Below are 19,257 nucleotides of genomic sequence, written 5' to 3' on the forward strand. Positions count from 1 at the left end.
GTTTACGTCGGCGGTGCGGGGTAGACGCGTCGATTCCGGGAATCCATATTTCGTTCGCCGAAATATTGGTCCATCTCTTCCCGGAATACCGCGCCACCTTCTCGATTTTACGACATCTTCGCGTCGCCACACGCTTCCGAAACGGTCGAAGCACAGAAAGGACCTGGTGTTCGAACCGAGGCAATTCCGACAACAGGATGCCGCGAACCGCCTCTCCGACGTTCAGGTCGATCGTTTTCGGCGGAAGTTGAAACGGGACGAGTCGACGACGGGTCCCGTTGCCGTCCGGACCCTTCGGGACGGCCGAAAGTCCGTCGAGAGGATCATCCGAAAGGAGACGGTCTTCATCGTCCGACCGATGCCGCACCTACGAGTTTTCCGATATTTTCTTCGACGGATCTTCAGGTTTTCTTCCTTTCTTCCGTCTTTCTCTCTTCGTAATTTCGTGTCCGACCTGCGTCGTCCGAAGTCGGGGTGAAGATCGAAGAAAAAACGCCAAAAATAACAACTCGTCAGCCACGCACACCGCGTTCGAATGTCTAACGGTCCAACTTGGATTTTCGAAGATCGCCGAATCCGAGGGACGATAAATAATAATAATAATAATAATAATGGTAATAAATAATAATGTTAATAATAATAATAATGATATGATGATTATAACGATAATTATTATAGATAGGTAAATAGAAACACAGGTCTCCTCTCGAAAATCGGAACTTCCTGATATTACTTACATATTTCGGTCGATCCAAATGTGGGAATCTCGTCGTCGTCGGAGCAAGCAGCGCGGTAGGTGGGGTGAAATTCTGGATTTTCCACCGCCGCCGGCGGTCGAAAAATGTGCGACGCGGGAGATCGCCAGTCCGTCTAGTAGTCTCTCTTGTCGTTAGAGCGTGACGTGGTGGTTGTTGTGGGATTTCCCGTTAGTTCGGTCCGACGTCGGTCGTCAGAGGGTAAGTGCATACGGAAACGAAACGCATCGCGTTTTGATGTTCATATTCGTGCATCGGAATGTTAAAAGCAATATATTTTACACCAACGATCACACCTAAACACCACGGCAACGGCCATACCACGTTGAAAAGCACCGGTTCTCGTCCGATCACCGAAGTTAAGCAACGTCGGGCGCGGTCAGTACTTGGATGGGTGACCGCTTGGGAACACCGCGTGCCGTTGCCCCCCAACACTTTTTGTTTTTTTTTGAAATCCATAGCAACCACCGAACCGATTTGTTTTTCGTGCAGGTATTCGGAAACATGCACAGACCCGTATAATGTAGATTCATAGCTTTAAGTACTAGATAATTAAGAAAACAATTTTTTTTGTCGATTAATTGTAAACAATTGCAGAATAAAAACTCGTCAAACGGTAAAGGTTGTCGTTCGATCACCGAAGGTAAGCCACGCGGGCAGCGGTCAGCACTTGGACGGGTGACCGGTTCATTATATTCCTTCCGTGAGTTTAACAAAGATAACATATGCAAATGTCGTAAGTGCGACGAGGAAGACGGCGATCTTTTAATGTAAAAAAAATATATATTAGGTTACGCGTACATGCCACTTTGACTGCTGCTTTATTTTTTTGGTTTTTAAATAATTAGAGATCTGAATTCAACATATCAGTTCTATGTTATAATGGACAGACAATGTTGTATTCTTGGCCCCTAACACGTTAAGACCAACATAAAAACTAGAATAACTTACCATTCGTTAAACGTTAAACAATTTCGAACCACGTTTTTTTGAGCTCGAACAAACTCATAACACAACACTCATTTATTAGTCACTGGACCATTGTAAAACGAGAAGAGAGAAAAACCATGCGAAACTATTTTTAAAACGAAGAGAATAAAGGTTTTAAATGGTAGGGCTGTATGACAGACTTGTCAATTATCGTGGGGGGTACGGCTGAGATTTATGACGAAATCGAGCGGCGCCGGCGGTCGGTCACTTTCACGAAAGAGGTCTAAACACGGGTCGTTTACGATACCCTCTGGTTACTAGAAAAGTTCTAGACAGATGTTTGTCGGCTTTTCGAGGTATTTATTTGTGAGTCCAAAGACTCAATGGAGTAATATCGGACTGAAATTCCAAGATTTTGCTGTGTAATCCAAAAAACTATGTTCCTCGTAACATTTAACGATGTGTTAATTCAACTATTATTTTAATTTTTCGTATACGTATTTATACTAAAAAGTACAGCGCTTCCAACAGTGAATTGTGAATTGAAAATGTTTCAAAGAAAGATCGATAGTTTTGAAAAAAATTACATATTAATAAATTTAGATAGATTTAGAAGTATACATTGCACTTACTTTTCAAAATTATTGTACTTCTGATTTGGTTGAAATAACATAATATGTAGCAGTCATAGTCTTGTGTACATTGCAGTCGCGGCTGGTGTTGGGTAAAACCTTTATTTTTTAGGGGGTCATTACCCAAATGACCTCATGGACCAGCCGTTCCTGTTAGGTTTTATATATCAAATTGATTCGTCTGTCTTTTTCATCATGCCTTCGAAAAGCGAGCTCCTGTTTCGCCAAAGTAACTGTGACGTCAATTAAATACGATAATAAAATTCGGTTTTTCCGAACTTATTGTGAGTGAGAGCAGTGAGAGCATCTTCTTTTCGTATCCCACCTCCACCCGGCGGCAGTAGTGCAGTGCTTATCAACATAATTACCGGCGTCTCGCCTCCACATTTTGACTTTTTTGTGTTTTATGTGTTCTCTAAGTCCAAAATTTTTAAATTTTTAAAAAGAGATTGCGGTACTATTCCTGTTGCTGAAATTATAATAATATATTTATTAATTTTTGTATTATATGTCTGTGTTATATTGTGTGAATTTGGAACAGCTATATCTAAAAGATATGCTTGCTTTTGTTGTTTATTTAAAATAATAATGTCTGGTCTGTTATGCTGAATGTGAATGTCAGTTAAAACTGTGCGATCAAAATATAATTTGTAATTGTCATTTTCTAAACAACTTTCTGGTTTATAAATGTAATGTGGTTGTGTATCCTTTAATAAATTGAATTTAACTGCTAAATTCATGTGTATAATTTTTGCGAATATATCATGACGTTTTTTATATTCGCTGTGAGCCAAAACGGTGCAAGATCTTGTATTGCAAATATAAAACCCTCAGCTCTTTAAAATATCTCCCATGTAAAGACTTTTGTTTTATATTTGCTATAGTGTCATATCACGAGCTCTATTGAGAAAATAATTTTTTAGTGAAGCAATTTGATTGTGTTGTAGAATTTCTAGATTTGAAAAACCCCTACCACCATTTTCGCGTGGTAAATTAAATCTTTCAACAGCAGATTTGGGGTGATGTTTACAAAATTTTGTAAAGAGAACTCTAGTTTGAATATTTATATTCTTTAAATTAGTTTTGGACCATTTTATAACACCAAAAGAATAGATTTAATTTGATTTGATTGATTAATACCTAAATATTTATAAAATTCTCCTTTATTTAAATTTTTAATGATTTCTCCTTCTTTAGTTATATATTCTAAATTTTCGTAATGACCACGACATATTGATTGATTTTCAGTTATTGTTAAGTTTTATGTCATCCATATAAAGAAGGTGATTTAATTTAATATTAATTTTATAAATTTTAAGAATTTTAATTAACCATGAATGTGGTACTGAATCATAGGCTTTTTTGTAGTCTATGAATTGTTGTTGCATTATTTTCCAAACGTTTGAGACTTAAAATATTCGTCAAATGTTCTTCTTTTTTTAAATCAGAATACCCCTGACAAATCCGAACATTTTGTTTTGCGGTAGATAAAAGTAAACATGGGCCAAGACAGAATATTAATATTCGGTGTGGAATTTTCCTGCGTTCTTGTTCATTTCTATCGAAGTGCTCACGAAAAGTTGTGAATATCAACACTTTGTAATTGTCGTAGTGAAAAATAAAAAAGATAGCTATGGGGCACAACTTATTTCGCACTTCATTAGAAAAGTAACAGTATTAAAATAAAAAAAATATTTTTCTAAATTTCGAACGTTAGGTCTATCCTGACCAGCCGCCAATTAGTGGTATTATTTTATTTTTTGCTGTTTTCCACAATAGTTATTTTTATATTAAATCATTGATTCAAAAAATTGAAATTAAAAATTCAAATTTTTGAAGGAACTCTGAAGTTTCAATGCAGTGACCATGTTGCTAGGTAACTAATAAAAAACAGTGCGTGAAATGAAAAACAGAAATAGTCGTATGCGTTTTGTATGGTTTCTATGGTTTCGATCTTACTAACAATGCAATGAAAATGACCCACTTCAGGCACAGATAACTATGCGTGAATTTCAATTTTTTGAATCAATTATATAAAAACAAAATTGATTTGGCGGCCGCTACACAAAAGTGGTGGGAGGCGAGAACCTGTTTCCGCCGGTCAATTTTAAAATTAATAAATTTTCCCTGGATACGTATTCGACTTATCCGGTACGAGTTATTTTTAAATTAACTTAATGGCCCGTTGCTCTTGTTCTTTTTACATTGAATATGCGATGTTTTGGCATCGTTAGCAATAGTACAATACTCACGCATTTTTAATCTAAAATTAACAAAACTTGAATGGATCGGGATTATCACACTTCTGAATTGAAGTTTTCATTCGTTTAAAATATAATTGATAGTAATACGTAATGCGGATTGCCTAAACGTTGCTTCCATCACGTCAACATCACACATTCACGTTCGCCCGTAGAAATGGCGTGATGCACACGAAATCGATCCAAAAAGGCTCATAATATTTGTGTCACGCGAATCTACGTCGAAAACTAGAAAAAAAAAAAATTCAATTCGAATTTCAATAATCGAAACGATGCGTCGTCGATACTAAACGTAGGTAGTAACTAAAGTGTGATCGGGTGCGATAAAAGTGTCCGTCAATAATCATCATCCGACAATCATTTAATAGACGAACGCTAATTTTTGGCACTCACTCGGACGACAGAACCAGTCCAGACGGAAACCGGGGCGCGGGGTGGGTGGGTGGTTGTATGTCCGTGAATCTGTCCGGCGCGCGTCAACATTTCAGTTATCGTCGCGAGAGTTAAAACGAAAGGTGGTTAGTGTGAAAGTGACGTTTTTTCGTGGAGACACGTTACGAAGGGTGAGTACCTAATATAATATAAAACCAACCGAAAACCCACAATAGTGCCCCGGTTTATTATCGTGAATAGGTGTTTGGTAAATATTTTCTGTATTCCAACTAGCAAGTCTTTTATCAAAAAACTCCGGCAACATGGCTATTGTGGTATTGTTGATACCACCTAACTGAAGAACTTAGTTAATAACTAAGTCAACGATTTTATCGGGAAATTGAACGGAGAAACAAAAATAGCTCTTAGCGACAGTTGCCTGAAGTCGCAAATAACGGCGATTGACGAAATCACGTTTTTTTTATTTTAATTCCAATGAACAATACACAGGGTCACAATTATCTGTTATGTATTCTATAATGTTTTGCAAAGTAAATAATGTGAGTTGTCATGCGTAATATTAATTAGCTAAGTAATTTTTGCAAGTATTTTATGTCAGATATGCAATGTATAATAACGTAATGTTGCAAAGTATTTTAATTTTTATGCTAGGTAGAGATAATAACTCGACAATAACTCTTCTCTAATGAAAAAAAAAATAGAAAATGATTTAGGAACATAAAAAATCTCATTAAAACAGGAACAATTGAAATTAAAATAAACATAACATTCTGTACTAAAGTACAGTTTTGTTCACTCCTTTTTTCAAAGTCTTCTGTCCTCTCATTTGCACATACTGCTATTCCAAAACAGTGAAATTGTCTGTTTCAGGGAATCCTTAACGTTCCTTGCTAATGTCAACAACGTTTTCGATGAAACAAAGAGTCGGAAAAATGTCGGCTCATTGTATTCAATAACATACGCGACTACAAAACCATCTGTATCATTTGTAGGAATCGCGGTTTTTTCGATGAGAATTCGTTCTAATTTTTTCTTTCTTAAAAAAGCTAAGTAATTTTAATTTCACTAAAGATGAACATTTAGGCTATATGCTGGGTAATGCAAATCCATCAACCATCAACTAGGTTGTTCAGCAGATGTACGATTGTTTATTTGATTTCTTCTTCCGAAGAGTTGTATTCTGGCAAAATAGAAATTTATTCATAACATAACCTCAATCAACTAAATTATTTCGAATACAATAACCACATAACTACAAGTTGGATAGGCATGGGTGCAAAATACCGATAATGCATGAAACCTAATAATAATAATAATGACATAATAAAAGTTAATTAAAAATCGCTGTTTCACGTCTTTTTCTTTTTTGTTCGAGAGTTTTTGTGGTTCTGAAAAGAACCGTTTATAAATGTGTCGAAAACGAAAAACATCTATTTCGAACTGGTGTACTTGGTGACGGCTTTGGTACCTTCGGAGACGGCGTGCTTGGCCAACTCACCGGGCAACAACAGACGCACGGCAGTTTGAATTTCTCTGCTGGTGATCGTCGAACGTTTGTTGTAGTGTGCCAGACGGGAAGCTTCAGCGGCGATACGTTCGAAGATGTCGTTCACGAAACTGTTCATTATGCTCATAGCCTTACTAGAGATACCGGTGTCGGGATGGACTTGTTTCAACACCTTGTAGATGTAGATGGCATAGCTCTCCTTCCTCCTGCGCTTCTTTTTTTTGTCGCTCTTGGAAATGTTCTTCTGAGCTTTCCCGGCCTTCTTGGCTGCCTTACCACTTGTCTTCGGCGGCATTTTTCAATTCAATTCGATTCAACAAACTCGCGAACTGCTCTGACTCGTGTGCGTGCGTTAACTTTGCACCACCACCTTTCTGATAGGTAGTGTGTTCACCAGAACCCCACCTGAAAACGGGCTCCCACCAATCGTCACGTCCTATTCTCCTATCACGGAGGCTATAAATTCGAAGCACAGCTACCAGCTTTTACAATCGACGAGTCCCGTCCGTCAGTTTTATTACTTCTCGTGGTGTCTAACGAACGAACTTAAAATGTCAGGTCGCGGTAAAGGAGGTAAAGTGAAGGGAAAAGCGAAATCCCGTTCGAGCCGTGCCGGTCTCCAGTTTCCGGTGGGTAGGATACATCGTCTTCTCAGAAAAGGAAATTACGCGGAACGCGTCGGTGCAGGAGCTCCCGTCTATTTGGCCGCCGTCATGGAGTACTTAGCCGCCGAAGTTCTAGAATTGGCAGGAAACGCTGCCCGTGACAACAAGAAGACACGTATTATACCGCGTCATCTGCAGCTGGCCATCAGAAACGACGAGGAATTGAACAAACTCCTGTCCGGAGTTACGATCGCCCAAGGCGGTGTCTTACCCAACATTCAGGCCGTACTTTTACCCAAAAAAACCGAGAAGAAACCTTAAACGAACGATCGATCCATCTCCGTGGCGAAAACTCAAAATATCGGCCCTTCTCAGGGCCACTATAGCTTTTTTTTTTCGTAAAATGACCGATGCATCTTTTCTTTTTGTATTATTATCATTTACGACTGCAATGCCAAAAGGAAAGCAAGGGGTGTTTACGATCTTGGTACATTTATCAGGTAGTCAGTTAGTAATAATTGTCCGTTGTTTCTCGAAAGAACATCATGTTTCTTTTTTTTCCTCTTATTTTTATTTTGTGGTTCTGAAAAGAACCGATTTTGTATTTCGTATTTTATTCTGGTTTTCTCGAACGGTGAAGAGCGCCAGGAAATTAACCTCCGAAACCGTAGAGGGTGCGTCCTTGACGTTTCAAAGCGTAGACGACGTCCATCGCTGTCACGGTTTTACGTTTGGCGTGTTCCGTGTAGGTGACGGCATCTCGGATGACATTTTCCAAGAACACTTTCAGGACTCCGCGAGTTTCTTCGTAGATCAAACCGGAAATACGTTTCACGCCGCCACGACGAGCCAATCTTCTGATAGCGGGTTTCGTGATGCCCTGGATGTTGTCACGCAGGACTTTGCGATGACGCTTCGCTCCTCCTTTTCCCAATCCTTTGCCTCCTTTACCGCGACCGGTCATCTTTTCAGATTATTTCAACTGACACAAAATACCTGCACACCTCGTCCCTAGGAAGTCAACTACCGCAAAATTTCAACTAACGGAGCCTTATATAGATTCAACGGTTCACCATCGACCAATCGACGAAGTCAGCCGTTGACTTTGTTCACGTATAAAAGTACAATTTAATATGGCGGAATTTTTAGTACCCGTTTACCTTTCGACGCGTGCACGTCTAACGATCGTCAGAGTCGATTTTAATAATTGTCAGTTTTGTTTTTCATTCGTTTCATTCGAAATGGCCAGGACCAAGCAGACCGCACGCAAGTCCACCGGAGGAAAAGCCCCCAGGAAACAACTGGCTACCAAAGCGGCCAGGAAAAGCGCTCCCGCCACTGGCGGCGTCAAGAAGCCCCACCGTTACAGACCTGGTACCGTGGCTCTGCGTGAGATCCGTCGTTACCAGAAAAGTACCGAGTTGCTCATCCGCAAGCTTCCCTTTCAACGTTTGGTGAGGGAGATCGCTCAGGATTTCAAAACCGATTTGCGCTTCCAAAGCTCCGCCGTGATGGCCCTCCAGGAAGCGAGCGAAGCTTACTTGGTCGGTCTGTTCGAGGACACGAATTTGTGCGCCATCCACGCCAAACGTGTAACCATCATGCCAAAGGACATCCAACTTGCCAGACGTATTCGGGGTGAACGCGCTTAAATTTTTCCACATCGTGTTTCGGAAGAACAACACGAAACACGAATTTTATAACAAAAAAATCGGTTCTTTTCAGAACCTCAAACTTTACAGGCAAAAAAAAAAATATATCGCCCTTCAACCGGAAATGAATAAAATAAAAATGTCAATAATCGGTCGGTCCTCTCGATTCGGGTTGGGTTGCGGTCGTTCGTAAAATTTTATTGCATCCTGTCATCACCTACCTGCCAGCTGATGCTATCTATTTTATTTGGTTTCGCCGTAAGGATAGTTTTATTTCTTTTTTTCGTCGTAGATTATCGTGTGGCCCTGAAAAGGGCCATTTGTGCGTGCCCCGTTGCCGGTAGTACGATGATGACGTCGGAACGAGGCACAGCCGAACGAACATGAGTCGAGTATCCATCCACGTTTCTCACTTTTTCCTCTTCGGCGAAGCGGCCTTTTTCACCTTGACAGGAATGGCTTTGGCTGTCTTGGGTTTGGGTGCTTTGGGTTTTTTAGTCGGACCAGCCTTGTTAGATTTCTTCGCTTTGGAAGGCGATCGGGGTTTCGGGGCGGCTCTAGTTTTCTTTTCTGCCGAGGAGGCGGCCGATTTCTTGGCTTTCGCTGCGGCGGCGGAGGCAGCGACGGCGCTCTTCTTTTCGGCAGCAGTCTTCTTCGCTTTGGGGGAGGCTTGTTTTTTGGCTGTCTTCGAGGAAGCCTTGTCGGAAGTCGTCGCGACGGCGGTACGTTTGGCGGATGATTTTTTCGTCTTGGATGCGGCGGACGAAGCGGGTTTCCTCTTGTCGGAGGCGGAGGCGACTTTGGCACCACCGGAGGTGGACGAGGCGAGCTTGAACGAACCCGACGCGCCCTTACCTTTCGTCTGAACCAGAGATCCCGACGCCACGGCGCCTTTCAGATATTTCTTGATGAAAGGGGCGACCTTTTCGGCGTCGACTTTGTAATTTGCGGCGACGAACTTCTTGATGGCCTGAAGAGACGATCCTCCGCGTTCCTTGAGTCCCTTGATGGCGTTGTTTACCATCTCGGATGTCGGAGGATGGGACGGTTTCGCCCTGGGATTTTTCGCTTTTTTCTCTTTCTTCGCGTGGGATTGAGGGGTGGCAGCGGAACCGGTGGTGACCGATGATGCTGTTTGATTTTCGACGTCGGCCATCTTTCACGTTAAAACGTTAAAAGTTAATAATAATTATTGAAAAAACACTTGCTCACACACGTACACTTCGAGCACCTCGTGAACGAGAATTGAACAAAAAAATTTTCTAAGTCTTTATAAAATAGTCGCCACTGCGGACGGAAGACTGAACGCGCACCGCGTCCGCCGTCGAAGAAATTGCAGGCCTCGGAATCGTTGCCCGCGTGATGGCATCGTCCTCTTTCCTCGATCACCATCGCCACCGTGTGATCAAGCTGGCCGAACTCGGTTTCCGAAGTTTCCCTGGAGATAGCGAAGTTCGTCTCGGAACGTCGGTGGGTTTCGAATCAGGTACACGCCCCTCCAACCACCAGCCCTAAATCCGGGTCGTCACGGTTTCGATTCGGGACCGACGGTTTACGTCGGCGGTGCGGGGTAGACGCGTCGATTCCGGGAATCCATATTTCGTTCGCCGAAATATTGGTCCATCTCTTCCCGGAATACCGCGCCACCTTCTCGATTTTACGACATCTTCGCGTCGCCAAACGCTTCCGAAACGGTCGAAGCACAGAAAGGACCTGGTGTTCGAACCGAGGCAATTCCGACAACAGGATGCCGCGAACCGCCTCTCCGACGTTCAGGTCGATCGTTTTCGGCGGAAGTTGAAACGGGACGAGTCGACGACGGGTCCCGTTGCCGTCCGGACCCTTCGGGACGGCCGAAAGTCCGTCGAGAGGATCATCCGAAAGGAGACGGTCTTCATCGTCCGACCGATGCCGCACCTACGAGTTTTCCGATATTTTCTTCGACGGATCTTCAGGTTTTTTCCTTTCTTCCGTCTTTCTCTCTTCGTAATTTCGTGTCCGACCTGCGTCGTCCGAAGTCGGGGTGAAGATCGAAGAAAAAACGCCAAAAATAACAACTCGTCAGCCACGCACACCGCGTTCGAATGTCTAACGGTCCAACTTGGATTTTCGAAGATCGCCGAATCCGAGGGACGATAAATAATAATAATAATAATAATAATGGTAATAAATAATAATGTTAATAATAATAATAATGATATGATGATTATAACGATAATTATTATAGATAGGTAAATAGAAACACAGGTCTCCTCTCGAAAATCGGAACTTCCTGATATTACTTACATATTTCGGTCGATCCAAATGTGGGAATCTCGTCGTCGTCGGAGCAAGCAGCGCGGTAGGTGGGGTGAAATTCTGGATTTTCCACCGCCGCCGGCGGTCGAAAAATGTGCGACGCGGGAGATCGCCAGTCCGTCTAGTAGTCTCTCTTGTCGTTAGAGCGTGACGTGGTGGTTGTTGTGGGATTTCCCGTTAGTTCGGTCCGACGTCGGTCGTCAGAGGGTAAGTGCATACGGAAACGAAACGCATCGCGTTTTGATGTTCATATTCGTGCATCGGAATGTTAAAAGCAATATATTTTACACCAACGATCACACCTAAACACCACGGCAACGGCCATACCACGTTGAAAAGCACCGGTTCTCGTCCGATCACCGAAGTTAAGCAACGTCGGGCGCGGTCAGTACTTGGATGGGTGACCGCTTGGGAACACCGCGTGCCGTTGCCCCCCAACACTTTTTGTTTTTTTTTGAAATCCATAGCAACCACCGAACCGATTTGTTTTTCGTGCAGGTATTCGGAAACATGCACAGACCCGTATAATGTAGATTCATAGCTTTAAGTACTAGATAATTAAGAAAACAATTTTTTTTGTCGATTAATTGTAAACAATTGCAGAATAAAAACTCGTCAAACGGTAAAGGTTGTCGTTCGATCACCGAAGGTAAGCCACGCGGGCAGCGGTCAGCACTTGGACGGGTGACCGGTTCATTATATTCCTTCCGTGAGTTTAACAAAGATAACATATGCAAATGTCGTAAGTGCGACGAGGAAGACGGCGATCTTTTAATGTAAAAAAAATATATATTAGGTTACGCGTACATGCCACTTTGACTGCTGCTTTATTTTTTTGGTTTTTAAATAATTAGAGATCTGAATTCAACATATCAGTTCTATGTTATAATGGACAGACAATGTTGTATTCTTGGCCCCTAACACGTTAAGACCAACATAAAAACTAGAATAACTTACCATTCGTTAAACGTTAAACAATTTCGAACCACGTTTTTTTGAGCTCGAACAAACTCATAACACAACACTCATTTATTAGTCACTGGACCATTGTAAAACGAGAAGAGAGAAAAACCATGCGAAACTATTTTTAAAACGAAGAGAATAAAGGTTTTAAATGGTAGGGCTGTATGACAGACTTGTCAATTATCGTGGGGGGTACGGCTGAGATTTATGACGAAATCGAGCGGCGCCGGCGGTCGGTCACTTTCACGAAAGAGGTCTAAACACGGGTCGTTTACGATACCCTCTGGTTACTAGAAAAGTTCTAGACAGATGTTTGTCGGCTTTTCGAGGTATTTATTTGTGAGTCCAAAGACTCAATGGAGTAATATCGGACTGAAATTCCAAGATTTTGCTGTGTAATCCAAAAAACTATGTTCCTCGTAACATTTAACGATGTGTTAATTCAACTATTATTTTAATTTTTCGTATACGTATTTATACTAAAAAGTACAGCGCTTCCAACAGTGAATTGTGAATTGAAAATGTTTCAAAGAAAGATCGATAGTTTTGAAAAAAATTACATATTAATAAATTTAGATAGATTTAGAAGTATACATTGCACTTACTTTTCAAAATTATTGTACTTCTGATTTGGTTGAAATAACATAATATGTAGCAGTCATAGTCTTGTGTACATTGCAGTCGCGGCTGGTGTTGGGTAAAACCTTTATTTTTTAGGGGGTCATTACCCAAATGACCTCATGGACCAGCCGTTCCTGTTAGGTTTTATATATCAAATTGATTCGTCTGTCTTTTTCATCATGCCTTCGAAAAGCGAGCTCCTGTTTCGCCAAAGTAACTGTGACGTCAATTAAATACGATAATAAAATTCGGTTTTTCCGAACTTATTGTGAGTGAGAGCAGTGAGAGCATCTTCTTTTCGTATCCCACCTCCACCCGGCGGCAGTAGTGCAGTGCTTATCAACATAATTACCGGCGTCTCGCCTCCACATTTTGACTTTTTTGTGTTTTATGTGTTCTCTAAGTCCAAAATTTTTAAATTTTTAAAAAGAGATTGCGGTACTATTCCTGTTGCTGAAATTATAATAATATATTTATTAATTTTTGTATTATATGTCTGTGTTATATTGTGTGAATTTGGAACAGCTATATCTAAAAGATATGCTTGCTTTTGTTGTTTATTTAAAATAATAATGTCTGGTCTGTTATGCTGAATGTGAATGTCAGTTAAAACTGTGCGATCAAAATATAATTTGTAATTGTCATTTTCTAAACAACTTTCTGGTTTATAAATGTAATGTGGTTGTGTATCCTTTAATAAATTGAATTTAACTGCTAAATTCATGTGTATAATTTTTGCGAATATATCATGACGTTTTTTATATTCGCTGTGAGCCAAAACGGTGCAAGATCTTGTATTGCAAATATAAAACCCTCAGCTCTTTAAAATATCTCCCATGTAAAGACTTTTGTTTTATATTTGCTATAGTGTCATATCACGAGCTCTATTGAGAAAATAATTTTTTAGTGAAGCAATTTGATTGTGTTGTAGAATTTCTAGATTTGAAAAACCCCTACCACCATTTTCGCGTGGTAAATTAAATCTTTCAACAGCAGATTTGGGGTGATGTTTACAAAATTTTGTAAAGAGAACTCTAGTTTGAATATTTATATTCTTTAAATTAGTTTTGGACCATTTTATAACACCAAAAGAATAGATTTAATTTGATTTGATTGATTAATACCTAAATATTTATAAAATTCTCCTTTATTTAAATTTTTAATGATTTCTCCTTCTTTAGTTATATATTCTAAATTTTCGTAATGACCACGACATATTGATTGATTTTCAGTTATTGTTAAGTTTTATGTCATCCATATAAAGAAGGTGATTTAATTTAATATTAATTTTATAAATTTTAAGAATTTTAATTAACCATGAATGTGGTACTGAATCATAGGCTTTTTTGTAGTCTATGAATTGTTGTTGCATTATTTTCCAAACGTTTGAGACTTAAAATATTCGTCAAATGTTCTTCTTTTTTTAAATCAGAATACCCCTGACAAATCCGAACATTTTGTTTTGCGGTAGATAAAAGTAAACATGGGCCAAGACAGAATATTAATATTCGGTGTGGAATTTTCCTGCGTTCTTGTTCATTTCTATCGAAGTGCTCACGAAAAGTTGTGAATATCAACACTTTGTAATTGTCGTAGTGAAAAATAAAAAAGATAGCTATGGGGCACAACTTATTTCGCACTTCATTAGAAAAGTAACAGTATTAAAATAAAAAAAATATTTTTCTAAATTTCGAACGTTAGGTCTATCCTGACCAGCCGCCAATTAGTGGTATTATTTTATTTTTTGCTGTTTTCCACAATAGTTATTTTTATATTAAATCATTGATTCAAAAAATTGAAATTAAAAATTCAAATTTTTGAAGGAACTCTGAAGTTTCAATGCAGTGACCATGTTGCTAGGTAACTAATAAAAAACAGTGCGTGAAATGAAAAACAGAAATAGTCGTATGCGTTTTGTATGGTTTCTATGGTTTCGATCTTACTAACAATGCAATGAAAATGACCCACTTCAGGCACAGATAACTATGCGTGAATTTCAATTTTTTGAATCAATTATATAAAAACAAAATTGATTTGGCGGCCGCTACACAAAAGTGGTGGGAGGCGAGAACCTGTTTCCGCCGGTCAATTTTAAAATTAATAAATTTTCCCTGGATACGTATTCGACTTATCCGGTACGAGTTATTTTTAAATTAACTTAATGGCCCGTTGCTCTTGTTCTTTTTACATTGAATATGCGATGTTTTGGCATCGTTAGCAATAGTACAATACTCACGCATTTTTAATCTAAAATTAACAAAACTTGAATGGATCGGGATTATCACACTTCTGAATTGAAGTTTTCATTCGTTTAAAATATAATTGATAGTAATACGTAATGCGGATTGCCTAAACGTTGCTTCCATCACGTCAACATCACACATTCACGTTCGCCCGTAGAAATGGCGTGATGCACACGAAATCGATCCAAAAAGGCTCATAATATTTGTGTCACGCGAATCTACGTCGAAAACTAGAAAAAAAAAAAATTCAATTCGAATTTCAATAATCGAAACGATGCGTCGTCGATACTAAACGTAGGTAGTAACTAAAGTGTGATCGGGTGCGATAAAAGTGTCCGTCAATAATCATCATCCGACAATCATTTAATAGACGAACGCTAATTTTTGGCACTCACTCGGACGACAGAACCAGTCCAGACGGAAACCGGGGCGCGGGGTGGGTGGGTGGTTGTATGTCCGTGAATCTGTCCGGCGCGCGTCAACATTTCAGTTATCGTCGCGAGAGTTAAAACGAAAGGTGGTTAGTGTGAAAGTGACGTTTTTTCGTGGAGACACGTTACGAAGGGTGAGTACCTAATATAATATAAAACCAACCGAAAACCCACAATAGTGCCCCGGTTTATTATCGTGAATAGGTGTTTGGTAAATATTTTCTGTATTCCAACTAGCAAGTCTTTTATCAAAAAACTCCGGCAACATGGCTATTGTGGTATTGTTGATACCACCTAACTGAAGAACTTAGTTAATAACTAAGTCGACGATTTTATCGGGAAATTGAACGGAGAAACAAAAATAGCTCTTAGCGACAGTTGCCTGAAGTCGCAAATAACGGCGATTGACGAAATCACGTTTTTTTTATTTTAATTCCAATGAACAATACACAGGGTCACAATTATCTGTTATGTATTCTATAATGTTTTGCAAAGTAAATAATGTGAGTTGTCATGCGTAATATTAATTAGCTAAGTAATTTTTGCAAGTATTTTATGTCAGATATGCAATGTATAATAACGTAATGTTGCAAAGTATTTTAATTTTTATGCTAGGTAGAGATAATAACTCGACAATAACTCTTCTCTAATGAAAAAAAAAATAGAAAATGATTTAGGAACATAAAAAATCTCATTAAAACAGGAACAATTGAAATTAAAATAAACATAACATTCTGTACTAAAGTACAGTTTTGTTCACTCCTTTTTTCAAAGTCTTCTGTCCTCTCATTTGCACATACTGCTATTCCAAAACAGTGAAATTGTCTGTTTCAGGGAATCCTTAACGTTCCTTGCTAATGTCAACAACGTTTTCGATGAAACAAAGAGTCGGAAAAATGTCGGCTCATTGTATTCAATAACATACGCGACTACAAAACCATCTGTATCATTTGTAGGAATCGCGGTTTTTTCGATGAGAATTCGTTCTAATTTTTTCTTTCTTAAAAAAGCTAAGTAATTTTAATTTCACTAAAGATGAACATTTAGGCTATATGCTGGGTAATGCAAATCCATCAACCATCAACTAGGTTGTTCAGCAGATGTACGATTGTTTATTTGATTTCTTCTTCCGAAGAGTTGTATTCTGGCAAAATAGAAATTTATTCATAACATAACCTCAATCAACTAAATTATTTCGAATACAATAACCACATAACTACAAGTTGGATAGGCATGGGTGCAAAATACCGATAATGCATGAAACCTAATAATAATAATAATGACATAATAAAAGTTAATTAAAAATCGCTGTTTCACGTCTTTTTCTTTTTTGTTCGAGAGTTTTTGTGGTTCTGAAAAGAACCGTTTATAAATGTGTCGAAAACGAAAAACATCTATTTCGAACTGGTGTACTTGGTGACGGCTTTGGTACCTTCGGAGACGGCGTGCTTGGCCAACTCACCGGGCAACAACAGACGCACGGCAGTTTGAATTTCTCTGCTGGTGATCGTCGAACGTTTGTTGTAGTGTGCCAGACGGGAAGCTTCAGCGGCGATACGTTCGAAGATGTCGTTCACGAAACTGTTCATTATGCTCATAGCCTTACTAGAGATACCGGTGTCGGGATGGACTTGTTTCAACACCTTGTAGATGTAGATGGCATAGCTCTCCTTCCTCCTGCGCTTCTTTTTTTTGTCGCTCTTGGAAATGTTCTTCTGAGCTTTCCCGGCCTTCTTGGCTGCCTTACCACTTGTCTTCGGCGGCATTTTTCAATTCAATTCGATTCAACAAACTCGCGAACTGCTCTGACTCGTGTGCGTGCGTTAACTTTGCACCACCACCTTTCTGATAGGTAGTGTGTTCACCAGAACCCCACCTGAAAACGGGCTCCCACCAATCGTCACGTCCTATTCTCCTATCACGGAGGCTATAAATTCGAAGCACAGCTACCAGCTTTTACAATCGACGAGTCCCGTCCGTCAGTTTTATTACTTCTCGTGGTGTCTAACGAACGAACTTAAAATGTCAGGTCGCGGTAAAGGAGGTAAAGTGAAGGGAAAAGCGAAATCCCGTTCGAGCCGTGCCGGTCTCCAGTTTCCGGTGGGTAGGATACATCGTCTTCTCAGAAAAGGAAATTACGCGGAACGCGTCGGTGCAGGAGCTCCCGTCTATTTGGCCGCCGTCATGGAGTACTTAGCCGCCGAAGTTCTAGAATTGGCAGGAAACGCTGCCCGTGACAACAAGAAGACACGTATTATACCGCGTCATCTGCAGCTGGCCATCAGAAACGACGAGGAATTGAACAAACTCCTGTCCGGAGTTACGATCGCCCAAGGCGGTGTCTTACCCAACATTCAGGCCGTACTTTTACCCAAAAAAACCGAGAAGAAACCTTAAACGAACGATCGATCCATCTCCGTGGCGAAAACTCAAAATATCGGCCCTTCTCAGGGCCACTATAGCTTTTTTTTTTCGTAAAATGACCGATGCATCTTTTCTTTTTGTATTATTATCATTTACGACTGCAATGCCAAAAGGAAAGCAAGGGGTGTTTACGATCTTGGTACATTTATCAGGTAGTCAGTTAGTAATAATTGTCCGTTGTTTCTCGAAAGAACATCATGTTTCTTTTTTTTCCTCTTATTTTTATTTTGTGGTTCTGAAAAGAACCGATTTTGTATTTCGTATTTTATTCTGGTTTTCTCGAACGGTGAAGAGCGCCAGGAAATTAACCTCCGAAACCGTAGAGGGTGCGTCCTTGACGTTTCAAAGCGTAGACGACGTCCATCGCTGTCACGGTTTTACGTTTGGCGTGTTCCGTGTAGGTGACGGCATCTCGGATGACATTTTCCAAGAACACTTTCAGGACTCCGCGAGTTTCTTCGTAGATCAAACCGGAAATACGTTTCACGCCGCCACGACGAGCCAATCTTCTGATAGCGGGTTTCGTGATGCCCTGGATGTTGTCACGCAGGACTTTGCGATGACGCTTCGCTCCTCCTTTTCCCAATCCTTTGCCTCCTTTACCGCGACCGGTCATCTTTTCAGATTATTTCAACTGACACAAAATACCTGCACACCTCGTCCCTAGGAAGTCAACTACCGCAAAATTTCAACTAACGGAGCCTTATATAGATTCAACGGTTCACCATCGACCAATCGACGAAGTCAGCCGTTGACTTTGTTCACGTATAAAAGTACAATTTAATATGGCGGAATTTTTAGTACCCGTTTACCTTTCGACGCGTGCACGTCTAACGATCGTCAGAGTCGATTTTAATAATTGTCAGTTTTGTTTTTCATTCGTTTCATTCGAAATGGCCAGGACCAAGCAGACCGCACGCAAGTCCACCGGAGGAAAAGCCCCCAGGAAACAACTGGCTACCAAAGCGGCCAGGAAAAGCGCTCCCGCCACTGGCGGCGTCAAGAAGCCCCACCGTTACAGACCTGGTACCGTGGCTCTGCGTGAGATCCGTCGTTACCAGAAAAGTACCGAGTTGCTCATCCGCAAGCTTCCCTTTCAACGTTTGGTGAGGGAGATCGCTCAGGATTTCAAAACCGATTTGCGCTTCCAAAGCTCCGCCGTGATGGCCCTCCAGGAAGCGAGCGAAGCTTACTTGGTCGGTCTGTTCGAGGACACGAATTTGTGCGCCATCCACGCCAAACGTGTAACCATCATGCCAAAGGACATCCAACTTGCCAGACGTATTCGGGGTGAACGCGCTTAAATTTTTCCACATCGTGTTTCGGAAGAACAACACGAAACACGAATTTTATAACAAAAAAATCGGTTCTTTTCAGAACCTCAAACTTTACAGGCAAAAAAAAAAATATATCGCCCTTCAACCGGAAATGAATAAAATAAAAATGTCAATAATCGGTCGGTCCTCTCGATTCGGGTTGGGTTGCGGTCGTTCGTAAAATTTTATTGCATCCTGTCATCACCTACCTGCCAGCTGATGCTAT

General features: G+C 40.4%; 2 non-coding genes across 2 annotated transcripts; both read left to right on the forward strand.

Moving 5' to 3' along the window:
- Positions 1 to 1,062: 1,062 nt before the first annotated feature.
- LOC138140990 (5S ribosomal RNA) lies at positions 1,063 to 1,182 on the forward strand. The gene has a single exon (XR_011162892.1). It is a non-coding gene; the product is annotated as a 5S ribosomal RNA (ribosomal RNA).
- Positions 1,183 to 11,346: 10,164 nt separating this feature from the next.
- On the forward strand, positions 11,347 to 11,466 carry LOC138140991 (5S ribosomal RNA). Its single transcript, XR_011162893.1, has one exon. It is a non-coding gene; the product is annotated as a 5S ribosomal RNA (ribosomal RNA).
- Positions 11,467 to 19,257: the final 7,791 nt, after the last annotated feature.

This window comes from Tenebrio molitor, unplaced genomic scaffold (assembly GCF_963966145.1).
Source record: "Tenebrio molitor unplaced genomic scaffold, icTenMoli1.1 SCAFFOLD_730, whole genome shotgun sequence".
Taxonomy (NCBI): Eukaryota; Metazoa; Arthropoda; class Insecta; order Coleoptera; family Tenebrionidae; genus Tenebrio; species Tenebrio molitor.